Here is a 16,606-nt window from a genome sequence, read left to right on the forward strand (position 1 = left end):
TTTCTACCCTCGTCTTCAGTCTGTCGTGGTGTGTCCTGTCGGCCGGTCGGTGTAATAAAACCGCGCGCCCTTATCTCCCTCTCCGTTCCGCTTCGTTTCTCGTCGGTGTTATTGCCGTCGCGATATCTCGCCGTTCGCGTGATTCGTATTACGCGTTCCGAGTCGTCCTTGTTCCCCGCGACGAGAGGGAGAGGCCATTCGATGGAGATACGCGGTCCAGTGAAAAGCCGGCGAGCAGTGTTGTTGTGAGAATTCATGTGCGTACGCGTCGTCGAAAAGTTGAATCTTGCCGCGTAAAATCCGTGACAACCGAGTGATAGGATCGTTCTCCAGGACAACAGGAGATGCATCCGAAACGTTGTTTCGCGGACCGATGAACGTGGCTGCCTCGATGCAGAGGGACGCTAAGGTAAGAGTTCAATGTACGCGAACGACATCGTTGGCACGCGAGACTGCTTGAAAAAATAAACGCGCCGCGTAGCATGACGGGTATTTTTCGGTGCGTTTCACCCGCCTTTTTCGAGCGAGATCGTGACGTATCGATTCGATTCTTCGTTTCGATACTCGCAGCGCATTAAAGGTTAATTTCCGCGTTTGTCTCTCGCAAAATACGTACGTGGCGTGCAGTTTTGATGCGTTCGGAACCTCGCGTTAGCCTCGCTTGTTTTAATTGGCTAAACTGATCGATGGGAAGGCAGCGGTGACGAGTGTCGCGATTCCAATAGCTTTTCGATATCACGCGTGGATGCGCACAGATATAACACGTGGCTATAACGCGTGGCGATATAACGCGATGCGAATTTCGAGTATCTTCTAATTTTATTCTTTACTCGTTCGGAAAATATATTCTCTATAAAAACAAAACACACTGCGTGTTGTGATAATCTACTGATAGAAGATACGAGCTAGATAAAATTGCTAGGCGAATCAATACATTCCTACAAAATGAGAAAGTATATAGGGTGGACCGATATGTTTAACCCTTTGCATTCGAAGATAATTTTACTGTTTGCAAACAGCAACTTTAAAATATTAATTAAAATGTTAAATGACTTCTTTTGAAGTTATTATTTCTCTACTAATAATAACTATTGTCTATTTCACTATGTTTATACATCACATAAGCACTATTATAGAATTAATTAAATAATTCTTCTTTTAAATTATTGTATTAAATCGAATCGAATGTATTAAATCTCGAGCGCAAAGGGTTAATAATTTTATAGTAATATTTATTCAATTAGTACCATTAAAAATTATTGTTCAATATTAATTTGTTATTATATTCAATACTTCACTATGGTAATGGACAGAATTTTTCTATTTTTCTTCGCCCTAGTTATTATACATAGTCATATAAAAAATAGGAAATCTGTTAACGATGTTTTAGTGGAAATCGAATATTCGAACTATATATTTAATTGGAACACCCTATGCACGTGTCCATCAGCCTCACGCGCAGCTCCGTTTTGTGGCTGCGAGGATGGGTTAATTAAGAACCGTTGAGTTCGGGTTAATTTATCGTGGCTAGTTTTCGGGTTAATGTCCCCTAAGAGTGGTTTGAAGAGGGTGAAATTTATTAGCGGCCTTCACGAACGGTTTTTACACCACGTATGCAAACTGCGAAAGTAGCGTTGGTCGCGTGGTCAGGGTTGGAAGAATGCAAACGATTCTGAAAACATGTAATTTGTTTGGTTCGAGCGAGAGAGTATTACCTGTAATTTCGTTGCCTAAGTCTGTAACCACCCCCTCGTTATCTTCTGGTTTGTTGTAAGACATCCAATTTTATTGCGATAAATTAAAGCGGTAGAATAAAAAGTGGGGTGTTTCGGATAAATTCACTCGGTAAAATGAAAGTTCATTAAAAAGTAACATCGATAAGTATCTCACGTAACACCGCAGTAATGTATCTTTAAAGAGGAGCATGAAAGTTTATCCGAGAACAAAACCATCGCGTTACCCACGAGAATTTAAGTACGTACAATTTCCCGGTACATGAAAATTGTTTCATTTCCTATTTTCTCGTATCGGAAGTTATGAACGGTTAAAGAATCGTTCTAATAAAAGAGAAACGAAACGGCGCGAAGGCAGCGGTGATAGATTAAAAGATCCAAGGATGGTTCGAAGATAACACGATGGAACAGAAATAGAATAATTCAGCAAATTTTACGGCGGCTTGACGGGCCAGAAGATATATCGATAAGTGAAACGAATGAACTTTTTATTCGTTGGATTACAGCCCCTAAAAGAGAACGTGATAACGATAAAGCGAATGGAATACATTTTTTCCAAGAACGCCCGTAAGAAATAACGTTCTCCCTGGTGACCCGAGGAAATTTATTCTTGACATAAGCGGGCTGGATATAAACGTAGGGGCGGGACCGGTTACGGGCAGATCAAGTGCCCGTCAAGGTGCCCGTGACGAAATCGGGGATGCAGATTAATACGAAAGTTCGTTTTAAACCGCTGAAATTAAAGAAGTCGGATAATGGAGTTATCGCGTGAGAATTCGAAACTCTTGTTTAATCAAACAACGAGCTTCCGATCTTTTGTTGTTCCTCTGGCTCATTGTCCTGTAATTCGTTTTTCTCCGCTCTTTCTTTACGTCCTCTCATTATTGATCAAACTTTTCAACTTTGCCTCGTTCGCTTCTCAAGTTTTCTCCTTAGAACCGGGGCAAGATATCCCATAGGTTAATACGTCCTTTCAAATTGCAAATACGAACTTCTTTTCGTTCTTTGAGCAAACTTTGATATTACAGAAAGGAACTTCTTACGACGAATCGAAGGGTTCGTTACCGGGGAAAAAGCACCTGCCAAAAGTTTTATTTTAATGACTTAAATTGGACTTGCTACATTGTCGGATGTTGTAGGTGTAAGGAAAGTTTCCAAGTACCCTAAACGATCTTGGTAACGGGTGTCAGTTTGTCTTCGGAGACCTTGAAATATCTTCAAATAACTCCTCGAATTTACACAGGGTAGAAAATATCTATCTACAGGCGTAGAAATCCTAAGATATATCTGACCACGTAAAGATAGTGATCCAGGTTTGAACGTGATACACGTGGCAGTATAACAAAATCGAAATTTATTGAAGAGAATTGAAAAGTTTCCCCCGGGAAAAGGCGAAAGAAGGCTGTCACGAGCTGTTCAATTTATTTGGAAGTTTTATTTTCGCATCGAAATGCCAGGATTTCCCCGGCGATCGAAATAGCGACTTTTTATTTCTCCGTTTTAACCGCAGCTCGTGGACAGATCTCGAAATTGAGTTTAAGCGTTCTGTAAACACGCCTGGATGTTTTTTACGTTTAGAGCGCGATCGCGCGGGAAATGATGATGTTAACACATGCGCTCGTTCTTTAACGAACGTTGAAAGCACTGTTTATCTTTGGAAAAGAAGCGAAAGCACATTGTAACTGTGGCGAGATAATCGTGGCTGCAATACGTGCGTCACGATGTATTGCTTGCTTTTCAAACAGAATCGGATAACATATATTTCACGAATATTCTCCTACGCCTTTTATTCGACGTTTCGTTTGTTGTTCTAGTTATTAACGCAAAAATGTTTCGGTTGTTAAAAAGATATAACTTTTGAAGGGTCATTCGAAAAGTTCAATTCGAAATTTGTAGAAAACCTGCAAGTTGCGCAATACAGGTAAATTCTCCGAGCTTCTCGCGATAAAAGGGCGTTTTATAATTTACTACTGCAACGTCCAGAATTTATCGCCGACCGAACTGTAAAGTGCTTTCAAAAATCGCGCCACGTTTCTCGTTGTAAATGAGATACGTTACAAGCATAGAATAAATCTTCCATTAAAAACTTACCGGTTTACAATTTCGTACCGACTGTACTTCCCGTAAGAATTATTTTAATTCAACTTTATTATTCGCCGGATGAAAAATTGAAATTTCATATTTTTAAATCTTAAATAGTGTCCGAATAAATGTTGCGAGCAAGCTTGTAGAACAAATAACGAAATGTAATAGATACAAACACGCGTATGCATTTAAATTGAGCCGGGTTGAATTTATGAACGTCAAGCTTCGGGACCAACAATTCCGAGCGGATCCCGCGGGACGCGTGTAAACGTGGCATCCGCGAGCAAAGCTGACAGAAGCGCGGTGGCTCTCTTTATTCATTCAAAGAGACAGCCAGCGAAATGGAAGCTGACTTTTAATCGCGAAATCGTGTTTTAGCGAACCGTGCATCATCGATTATCATCGCTACATCAATAAATCAAAAAACCATACTAATCTTGACACGTGTATAACATCGGTTTTTCTTCTCTTTTTCCATCCTTTCGCTCAAATTTTTTTCTGCATAGTGCAGATTTTTGTAGACGTTTTAAAAATGTTTAGAGGACAATCGAAGGATTTTCGAGACGGTAAGGATCCCTTCGGGTTCGACTGATAGGATCCTTTGTGCGTCTCTAAGCAAATAGAAGGGAGCAAGATTTATAGAAATCGATTGTGACGCGGAGGATCACTAGAGAACGAATTTCGAGAAATTGACTATTGTGCGTTGAGTGGAATATATTTATACGAATTTCTAAAATCCAGATCCTGGGAATCTTGTCTTGCAAAATAAATACAATTTATATTCGATGATCTGACTTACCGAGTCCAATATCTTGGTAATAAGATTTAAATCTAGCGAAATCAATTCAATTTATTCTGTATTTTTATTTAGTGGAAAAATTGGATACACCGTGTTTTCGATATTGAACAAATCTTTCTGGCGTAACAGGATTTTTAGTGTTTGATCGTGCAAGATAAGTAAAATCTGATCAAATTGGACGAACATGTGTATCATAACTTTTAACCTAGAATCTGACCAAATTAAAATAGCTTCGTTTAATCATATTTTAACCTAACCTTGTATGACTTAACCTTAACATCACGTGCCAGTAGGTTATGATCAGCGTAATTGTAAAGTACAGTTAAATAGATCTTCCTCAAATTTCCTTTTCTGAAAGATGAACAAGTATTTGCGAATGCTCAGGAATCAAATTTTATCCGCAGGAAGATGACCCAAGTGGTTGAAGAGATTTATTTTTACGCGGTTATGTTTTTCCCTGAATGCGGTCCTCGCTGAGGACTTTCAAGGCACGAAGATCGGAAAGCGAAAGAGAATGTCGTTGATTCTATAGAAGGAAGTTGGAAGTAGCTCTCCTCGAGAAATACGGCGTCGCTTTGCCACACGTTCCAAGCGTTTCCTCTTGTTTCGTTCCGAAAAATTGCATGCGTCACGGCGAAGAAGCCACCCTGTTGACTCTTTGAACTTTCAAAGCTACTTGCGGAAATTACAGCCCTTTTTGCTCCTCGGAACTATCGAGATATTATATAGCGTTTTGCTCAGTAAAATAATTCAGTTCCTTTATAAACGAGCGTTAAAACTTCGTTTAATAGAATTCCAATCTCTCTAATTACGAATTTAAGTTTCTTTGGAAGTCTTAACGAGATAACAAATAATCGATGTTCGAGCAGCGAACTTATTTCAGAGCCTCGTTTGCGATGCTTCAAACTTCCAGATGGTTTTTGCAATATTTCCCGTTACGAAATTAAAAAGTCGGAAAGTCTGCTTTGCATTTGTCAAGATTGAACGAGACAAACAATTAGAAATTTTGTAAAAGCGATCAGTTTTTAAATTTGAACCCTGTATCTTCTATAGGGTGTCTCACTAGTGTTCCTAGTGTCCCTGGTGTTCACTAGTGTCACTAGATATACAGAGTCGATGCACTGGGATTAAGTACCCGACCTCCGAAACGAGGTTCATATTTCATTAAATATGGAAGCAAATACCTACTTATTGTTCTCAGCGTCTTAACAATGCCTAAGTTACAGAAACACGAAATTAACTCCGGAACATTTGTAGCGTAATACGTGGATTTCGCCCGTAGCAGGTGGAAATAATAGTAGAGATGAGAAATTACTATTCGCACGACATAACGGGGAATATAATTTAACTGGCCGATGTTTGCGAACGGTTTGCGGATGCAAATCGATCTCGAAACAACGGAAACGGATGCTGCGAATTCCGGCCGCGGTGATCTTGAACTCGACCACGGCTCGAATTCACGATGGAACTTTTCGCTCATCGATTTATCCGTTTTTACCCCAAGGCCTATCCTGCGTTCGTTTATTTATAATTCCCTCCGATGCAGATTCCACGCGATAATATTTTTTAAACGTTTCCGATCACCATTGATAGGCTACTTAGATTAGGTACTAGCTTCTTGCGGGTCGGTTAGGTCGATGGAGACGTTAGGTACAATTTTAAATAGCTCCAAAAAGTTTGTTAACCTCCTCCTTAATTTTTGTAACTCTTGAATTTACAGAATAGAAGAAAGGCAATAGTATAAACTAATAAATAATATTGTGATCTATTTACCCGAATTATTTATAAGAATGCCACGTACAAGTGCAAATTAACCCTTCGGTTTACACGAAGACGCGTTACAGTTGAAATGCGAGGATCCTAAATTTGCATAAAGATCGAGTCTTCACAAATTGTAATTTGCATAATTGAAGATCGCTAAATGCAAAGTACACCTGACATTTCAACGTTCTTTATTTATCTTAACACAGCAGCGATAATAGCTCCGCCAAACTCGTAATTCAGCTTCCATCGCTATAAGGATACAAGTTCATACAGTTCTGCCGCTTAATAGGAGGCAATGATTCGGAAAGTCTATTGCCACTCGGTTGTATTTCGATTAACGTCAATCTAATTCGAGCCGACATTGTAATAGCATCCCCATTAAATTTGCATTTCATCGTGGCTCGATAAAATCTCATTGATTAATGTTACCGGTTGAAACCTTGCTCGTGTTTAACGCCTCGAGTCGTTCGTGTCGTTTCACGCGATTCGTACAATGCTCAAGGACGTATCGAAAAATCTTAATGAACTCGCGATTCGTTAATCCCGATTTACAATTTAGAAGCCGGAAGTGGTCATTAATCACAGGTGTAACAGGACGTGGTCCGTGCAGTGTGTCAAAATTAGACCTCGTTATGTATTTCTGCAACAGAAATGTATTGCTACATGTGCAGAATAAATTATGGGGGTTTTCGCGCGCTCAGGAAGCTGTCTCGCGTCTGCGCACACGAGATTGCTTAATTATTCAAAAACGAAGCTTCAAACCCCATTTTTGCAAAGGGAAATCTTATTCAGAATCAGCTCGTTTCACCAGTTGTGAGGCAGCCTGTAGAATTAAAAATTTAATCCCAGTGCAAATATAGTAACATTTGAACGTGAAAGGTGTTAACCATGCCAATATTTATTCAGAACTAATTTTCTTTAATTCCACCGGAGCAAATACTGCAAATAATAAAGATTTCGTACGGCGAATAACGAGTTTGAAATAAATGGCGAAGAACAGAAGGCGATTTAAAGTAGAACGAGAGCGAACAGAAAAAGGATTGGATGTTCTATAAAAATTAATAATCCATTCGATTCTGGAGAGAGCACTTTTCCCGTTTTTCTTGCGAATTGATTAGATTTCAGCGGTTTCCGAAGCCTTTTGCAGATCTTTTGGTGGCGATTGAAAGGATCGCGCGCGATTGAATTTCAGCTAAAAGGGAATGCTTGAAACGGAGGAGGATGACAATGGAGTCGTTGGGGAAGTTAGGAATTAAATCCTCGATCGAGCCTGTCGCGGATTTTTCCAAGTTTCTCCTTTTTTCAATCGGGATGAGTTGTTCCCGTTCGAAGCCACCCGAACGTCGTATGCAAACGAGACTTCTTTTTCGACGAATATAATTCCGCATTAAAATTTACATTTTGCTCGAAATGTAGCAAAGGTAAACTGCCCAATGAATATTTTACACATTGCGTTATGTTATTCCATGTATATTTATAACATATTGTCGAAACACTTGCATATTCTTATAAGGAAGATTTACACTGACAACACGTGACGCGAAGGAAGCGAACGAGAGACAAAATGGATTCCTTGGAGCGAACATGTAAATTAAGAAGCTTTGTCGCGGAGCACCGCCATGTTCTCGAATTAATTTTAATAGGTTTTTACGGTCACGAATATAAACGTGCAAATGAATCGTGTAAAAATAGCGGCTTGGCTGAATTATGCATAAACCTTTTGTTTCCTGCTCCGTTTCTTTTTCTAGGCGTTACCACCCACTTGCAGAACAGAAGTTAATCAAATTCGTTCCACGAGATTTCTTCGTGTTTTAACTTCTAATTTCTCGGATACTCTGTATTTAGTTAGTTTTATACAGATATAAAAACTTCAGTCGCCATTTTGTCATAAATTTTATACCAAGTCACTTTCATAATTAGTTTTTACATCTCGAAGATCCCATAAAAATCGAGAAGGCAGAAAAAGAAATAAAGACATTTAAAGAAGACATATTGGAACGCTACTCTAAATTAGACACAGCAAACATTGGTTAATTAATTACAGACCGTATTTATTTTACGTGAAAAGTGCGTTTCGAGCTCGTTACATGGCGCTTCAATTAACTTTGTGATGAACGACTTATGTACACGATACCGTTTATATGGAAACGTTTCAACGGAATATCGCGTTTCGAGTAAAATGGCGTAATTTTGTGTTCGGTGGAGCTGAAACAATATCGATATCTATGATTATTAATACCGGTTCGTAAATTAATAACGCGCACAGTATCGCTGAAGATTTCGCTCGTGTATAATTAGTATGATACTTGTATTTGCAAATACTAATTTCAAATATTAATCTTCTGTATTCTACATTTTTATGTAGTCAGATTATTCCAATCTATGTATCTCGAAATTTATATTCAGATCTCTTTTGAGATACCTAAATTCTCGAATGCCTAGACTTTTCAATTCCTAGATACAGAATTTTTACATCCCCCTTACATCCTTACATTTACATTACATTTCGAGAACACCGAATTTTTAGATTCCTTAGTTCCTATATCTCTGAATTTTTAGAACAGCGAATTCTCAGATCTCCGAATTCCTAGATCCCCGAATCTCTAGCTTCCCGAATTTCTAAAAGCTCTAATTCTCAGATCCCCGAATAGCTAAATCCCCGAAAAGCTAAATCCCCGAATAGCTAAATCCCCGAATCTCTAGCTCTTCGAACTTTTAGCTTCCCGAATACCTAGATCCCCAAATCTCTAGCCCCCCGAATCTCTAGCTTCCCAAATTCTCAGATCTCCGAATTTCTAAAACCTCTAATTCTCAGATTCCCGAATAGCTAAATCCCCGAATAGCTAAATCCTCGAATAGCTAAATCCCCGAATACCTAAATCCTCGAATAGTGAAATCCCCGAATAGCGAAATCCCCGAATACCTAAATCCTCGAATACCTAAATCCCCGAATAGCTAAATTCCCGAATAGCTAAATCCCCGAATAGCTAAATCCCCGAATACCTAAATCCCCGAATACCTAAATCCCCGAATACCTAAATCCCCGAATACCTAAATCCCCGAATAGCTAAATCCCCAAATAGCTAAACCCCCGAATAGCTAAATCCCCGAACATCTAGCTCCCCGAATCTCTAACATCCCAAATCCCCAATTCGCCTCATCACCCCCAAATCTCCATTTCCTCACATCCCCAGCTCTCCAAGTTCATCCACACAAAATTTAAGTACCTAATACGTGCATCTTCATGCAAATTTCCCCACCCCTGTCACAATTGATCCAACACCGCAATAATTAAATGAAGATGCAAATGAACGTTCATAAAGCTCCATAATAAAGGTAGCCGTTTTAAAGCGATACGTTTGCAAATTGCTGGCTCTTAATTCGCGAAGAAATGCAGCTAAAAGGTTTTCATTTAATAATTTTCCTCGTCTCAATGAGAAAAATTTCAGCCGGCGACTTGTTTTTGTTGCGCACAAAAACTCAGAAATTTACTTCGCCATTTGCCTCGTGCTGTTTTACCCTTTTTCTCTCGGCCATGTTCGCTCGAACGAGAAGAAAAAAAAACGAAGAAATTTCTCTGTAGTTCCGCGAATTCTTTTGTGCGCTCCACATTCACCACAGTTTCGAGAACGCCTCGCGATAAAATATCAGAAAGTTCTTCGCGAGATGTCACCGGAAGGAAGTCTGAAAGTCGTGCTGCTCCTCTTTTTTCCTTTTTTCAAGAATCTTTTCCCGCGGGAATCGAACTCGATCGGCTAGGGAATTACATCGCGATAATGTATGCGTTCTGTCTCGCTGGGGAAAAGACTCGAGTTGGAGAAAGCGTCTTCAGCACGCCTGTTCGCGTTCCAGGGCTAACGAATGACCTTATTAGTGGCCTTAATAAGGCCTTCCAGCGAGGTCACGTTCATGATTCGTGGAACCTTGGAACTACTTAGATGTAACCTGTGGTCGGCCTGCCTCGGGCAATGTTAAAATCGAGTGTTTTCAACGGTCAAAGTTTGCGCGATATTTTTATGCGCTCCATTGGCGCGGCTTGATGAGCTGCTTGTTTTTTACCCGCTTGTTTATCTCACCACATTTTTTTTCGGAAGGGATACATTATGGATGAACGGTGGACCATGGTTATAATGCGAGGGTTTTTTAAAGTATTCGATTGGGAAAGGGGAGAAAGTCACAGGTATTTTCATCGATTACTAATAGTTGTTTTAATTGAATTATAAGGGAGACTGTTTTTATAAAAGCGACCATGAAGTGTAACTAAATTCATTTTTAAATAGAATATTTTATGATAGCTTGAAACAAACAGATTGTAACGAGGAGAAATTAAAAAATGTATATTTTCCGATTTCTAAAATTGATCGTTATCGCTTAATAAAATTATTCAAAGCACCGAAGCGGAAATATTTCTAAATTTTTCGACATGGAAATAAAATAACGCAGCGCGCAGATATTTTAACAATACACCCCGCTGCCCACAAAGCCACTTCGAAAAACATACAATATCCCGTATCCTGTATATATTTTATCATGCAAAACTATCTCCGCATCGGTGTTTTCATCGAAAATAAATCGATGATTTAAAAAAACCGTATCTCCCGTTTGCAATATTTCCCTGCGAAGCGGGTAAACTTTGCCTGTAAGACTTGCAGGATGTAAAACGTAAGAGACAAACGCGACATTCCGTGAATCACTTCCAGTAGAATTTCATTTATTTCTCGGGGGATAACCGTAGGATTCAGCGTCAAAATATCAGCGGTCGCCAAACGAGGCGAGTAAAAAGCTGCTTTTTACGCGACGTGTCGACGGCATCCTTAGAAATCCTACGTCTTTTATACTTTTTTTACATTGTGTTGCGTAATGAGAATTTTCCGCCCGACCACTAATGTACGCTTCGAACTCCAGATAATTCAAAACCACAATTTCCATGTGGAATAACTTCTTCAAATTTTTAACTGCACTGTGTATTTTTTGGAAGTGTGTAATTTCTGAATTGTTAAATTTGTAGACAGCAATGTAGCGTCGATATAAGGAGTATAAAGGGTGTTTTACAATTAGTGTCTGAGATGAGGGGAAGCTTATTCTGAATCAGCTTAGGGACACTAATTGTGGGACACCCTGTACAAGTCTGTTAATGATCAGTAAAGATAATTTCTTTCTTTCTCCGAATTCCCCGTCATCCCAAATTGTGTTACAAGTATTTCTCTCCACTTATCCGTAGAATCCATAATGAGGGGTAGATCGAAGTAAACTCGATATCCGAGGATCTGGGGCCTCTTTGCTGGCCGGGTGTTTAACATTCTAGAGACGTCGGCGTCAATCAATGAAGGTTATTTAATCCGAGATGGACCGCTTCCAACTTATCTAAACTCGTCTATCTCATTGTCCGCTAATGCTCCACATCTGCTTTTAATTTGCAACTTGGAATTATCGATCAGGAAGTTTGCATATTCAATGAAATTAACCCTTTACAACGTGCCACTGCAGTTCGTACTTAATTAACCAAACTCATCGCTATTCAATTTTAAGTTCAATTTTAATCATAATCTTCACAGTCCTTGAATACGAAACCTAACCTTTTCATTTTTCTTCACATTTCTCTTCACATTGTAGCAGTAATTAATCATTTAAAAATTGTAGGATAAGTAACATTTTGAAAATTGTAGGATAAGTAGTATTTTGAAAATTGTAGGATAAGTAACATTTTGAAAATTGTAGGATAAGTAACATTTTGAAAATTGTAGGATAAGTAACATTTTGAAAATTGTAGGATAAGTAACATTTTGAAAATTGTAGGATAAGTAACATTTTGAAAATTGTAGGATAAGTAACATTTTGAAACTTGCAGGTTAAGTAACATTTTGAAAATTGCAGGATAAGTAACATTTTGAAAATTGTAGGATAAGTAACATTCTGAAAATTGTAGGATAAGAAACATTTTGAAAATTGTAGGATAAGTAACATTTCGAAAATTGTAGGATAAGTAACATTTCGAAAATTGTAGGATAAGTAACATTTTGAAAATTGTAGGATAAGTAACATTTTGAAAATTGTAGAATAAGTAACATTTTGAAAATTGTAGGATAAGTACCATTTTGAAAATTGTAGGATAAGTAACATTTTGAAAATTGTAGGTTAAGTAACATCTTGAGGGTTAATCTCTAAATGATTCTAGGATTGTAGGTTTATCCTAAATCTTCATGAAATTTGTTGTAAATGCGAAAGATCTCGTAACAAGTTATCGCATTGTTAATTAGTGTGCGCAGTTTTATCGTGATTACAGTAAATTCCGATGTACTCTATAGAGCGCAACAGCTTGCAGAATGCTGACACCGGTAAATAAACCGGACGATGCATGCCAGCGTGTTAACGGACCGAACGTTGAAACTTTAGCGAAAACGGATATTCAGTTACATAACTGATGCGTCCCCTGTTTCGTAAACCTTCTATTTCCGTCTTCCCTCCGAATGTTCACGTACACATTGTAATTCTTACGAAGTGAGTCACCGAACCTCGAGAATCCGAGGAATTTTTATCTGAAACAATTGCCGCTGACTTGAATCACCTGGTGCTTTGCTGTGAAATCAAACATGGGTGTTTGGAAATACGTATTAGTGTAGACATCTGTAAACGTAGAATTCCTAATATTACGCAAACCTACAGAAGGAAAAATTAATATATCCTTCATCTCTGAATCACCTCAACTCCTCAGTAATCCACCCGGCAATTCATCAGCCGTAACCTTGTTCACCTCGGAACAAATTATCCGCCAACCCAGCATCAAGATGTAACAAAAGTGTAAAACCGCGTCGAAACAAAATTACATGCAGACGAGATGAACACTCGCAGAATTCGCCGCAGGAAACTCGATTCCGTTGGACAAGATTGAACGCATGCGGCGGTTATACGGGTGTAATCAAGAGCAAATTGCAGCTACAATGGAGACAGTTTGCTAAAAATAATGCAATCAGTTGCGAAGGAACGATTTCCAGTTGAATTCTTCGATTTTAGAGGGCTGACTTTTATAGTCACGTGGTTCAAGGGTAGACGATGTTAAAATCTTAGGCTAATATTTATCTCTCTTTAAAGATATATCTGTGTTTCGTATAATGGAGGGTGTACTTGTGTTTTGTGATTAAGTAATGACAGATACAGGTTTCATTTTTGTTTCAAGAATTGGGGACATGGGGGTTGAAATTTGTGAGGTGATATCCTGCTCTAACAAAACGGCTGTCGATAACACGATTATCAGAAAATTAACTCGAATCAGGTCCGTTATCTACTTACGTGAATCGCTCGAGCAGCCTTCAAGCTACCTTTGCGAACTCGTACGAGCGGAGGACGTGATTCGAGCTGAGAACCGATCAAGCGTATCGGTGATGTGGAACGAAAAAAAATGAGAACGAATCGATGATCCGTGCGTCGATAACCTTACCGTTCATCCCTTCGAGTTTAGATGCGAAAATGGAATCCTACTTCGTATTTCCAGCAATTCTCAAGAGTGCAAGTCTAAAAAATAAAATATTGAAACTATTTCAAACATGTCTGAGTTAACCTTACATTTCTTTTACCCACCAAAAAGTCCTCAATAAAATGCAAGTTGTGACAAATATATTTTGCCATCTGAATTATAAAAGAAATCCACTCAGAAAACAGTAAAAGATATTCCGTCCCAATTTGCCAGATTAAAATGCAAATAAATTCTTTAGCTAACCATCTCCGTTGACAATTACGTTTAATGCACCGGCAGACATTTATCGTCGATTTGCTCGCGTAACATCGAGCAAGGACACGCGATTAGCCAGATAAAAAAAAGTAAATCGATAGAACGAGCGGTGACGATCGCTGGTGTTCGCTTTTCTTCTCGCTTCTTCATCGCTGAAAGACGAAATGAATAATAGAGGCGGGAGAGGATGGAAGAGAGGAATCGTCGATTTTCAGGACGGAATGTTTGCAGTGACGAGGCAAACACGCGATAGACGAACTCGAATTCGATAGAGGCTCTGCTTTTGTTACTCTGTTTTCATTGAACGCTCTCTGATTCCCGCCGAGGGCTTCCTAGCTTTGCACGAATCTCAGCCTTTTATTGCTTTTCTTCGATCATTCTTGAATTTTTAACGCGGTGAATAAGCAAGTTTTCGAATAAAATTACTTTTCGAGTGTTTGATTCAATGCTGCTGAAATGTTTGTCTTACAGATTTTATTCAAAATTTGATATCGTTAAAGGGAAACTTCTGAAAGAGATACTTTAAATGTCGTTCTGAAACTGGAGACTTATTAAGGAAGAGGATTATAATATCTCCTATATTGCCGGTTGCTAATTCTGCTCTTTGGTAGCTCACAAGTTTCAGAATCAAACAATCCGTTGTTCTATCATATAGTTAGATATAGAAAGATTGTTATAATTCTGTTCGTAGTAATATAATGTACAGTTTCGTTTTAACCTGAAAGATCGGAACAACAACGTTCGAATAAACGCGAAATATAGCGGGAAGGGCGGATAATGAAGAGCTCCGGTCACGAAGAAACATCAACACGCGACACTGTGAAAATTGACTTTCATAATTAACACCAGTCATCCGTAATTTGCGTCACGAGGTTAAATAATGGAAACACGACCGCGCAACCTCCATGAAACTCTGTTTGGCTCGAACGTAACTAAGTCTGCGATCGCAATTTGCATTCGTGTAACGTCTCGTACTATCAGACGTTTCCTCGCAAAAATCCTCCCTTAACTTCCTTTACCTGGTGAAACATCGAGAGTCAAATTTGCGAGGTTGAAAGGGTGAAGTATGTAAATTAATGAACAGGTTTGACGAGCTTCTTAATAAAAGGAAGCGCAACAACTTTCACACGATAAATCTATCGACATTCCGAAGTTACATGCCGCAAGATTGACGTTGCTAAGGGGAATTGAGATTAACGAGGTCCGATAACAAATGGGGTTAGTGGCGATAGAGCTCGAACCGAGAGACGATGAAACACGAGGGTGCACGGGATTTAGGGACAAGAGGGACAGGTTAGATAACACGTAGGTGAGAAAGAGACAGGAGGACAAACCGAAAGACGAAAAAGGTTAAAAAGAGCGAACTTTGAATTAACACGAACGTGTAAATTTGCCTCCCCGATTTTGGTAATTTAGAAACGTGGAAATTTCCAGTGTGCAAGTTTTTAAGGGGACTTTGAATAATTTCAGAGTTGTCAATTATTAAAAAACTGGATAATGAAACTTCCATGAATTCGCTTCCATGCAACGAATGTTTGAATTAAAAAGCAGCAGATAATCGATATTAACGATTTCCACGGTACAATCCAATCATCTTGAAACGTCAAACATTTTTACCTTTCCTTTATCAACTTATTCAAGCTTATTCGTTGCGCGGCATTGACCCAGAATATCATTTGGTGTTCAATAAGAAACAGTTTCATGTTTCGAATTTTTTCTGTGCGTCTTATTCGGAAATTTTGCGGAGCAAGAACGTTGAAGCGTTTAGAATCGATATCAGGCAATTAATCGGAGTCAATTAAAAGAAAAAACACGAATCAATTATCGCTGACCTACATGAGGTTGGCATTTGATTGAAGGAAGAAAATCAGTTTTCCCGTCACGGCGGCGAAACATCGCTTATTAGCAGCGTAAAAAGGGGACTCCGAATTAATTCGACGAAAATCCTTAGAGTTGTACGATTTGCAGGACTTGCATTCAGCACCTACAATTTTCTCATCAGTCAAATTTTCAAATTACCCTTCCTCGGCCCAATTACCGGTCCGGAGACGTATTTATACGTCGGACGCAAGCATCGGTGCGTTGAAATCAGCAGGTGGAAATCGCCAGGTAGAAATATGGTAGGCATTGTCGGCAATAAAGTAAATTAGGCGAAACGTTCAATGGCGGTTAACGCGGACAATGCACACGTCCGGTGACGGAATTTCAAAGCAACGTTTTCTCGCGAATTCATGACGAGGATAACTCCGTTCTCGCGAAATTGCCTCGACCCGAACACGTTAAGCTCCGGTATTAAACTCTTCGCGAAGCTTGCGATGACTTACGTGACCAACAACCATCTGTAACTTCATAGATTATAAAGTTAGTACGGCTATTATTCGATTCTATACCGTAAATAACTTTCATTTTAAATAAACAAACGACGTGGAGGGTTGCAAAAATTTAGGGAATTTTTTTACACAGCTACTTATAACCCTACAATTAAAATTATCAGGGATT

The 16,606-nt window shown here is 39.0% G+C and overlaps 1 protein-coding gene across 2 annotated transcripts in view; it reads left to right on the forward strand.

Moving 5' to 3' along the window:
- SK (small conductance calcium-activated potassium channel) overlaps nucleotides 1-16,606 on the forward strand; it is a 152,524-nt gene continuing 135,918 nt past the window's right edge. For both annotated transcript variants that reach the window (XM_076537277.1, XM_076537278.1), the window contains exon 1: nucleotides 1-409. The gene's annotated coding sequence lies outside the window, so the exon portion shown is untranslated. The remainder of the gene's footprint in view (nucleotides 410-16,606) is intronic.

This window comes from Megachile rotundata, chromosome 11 (genome assembly GCF_050947335.1).
Source record: "Megachile rotundata isolate GNS110a chromosome 11, iyMegRotu1, whole genome shotgun sequence".
In the NCBI taxonomy this organism is placed as follows: domain Eukaryota; kingdom Metazoa; phylum Arthropoda; class Insecta; order Hymenoptera; family Megachilidae; genus Megachile; species Megachile rotundata.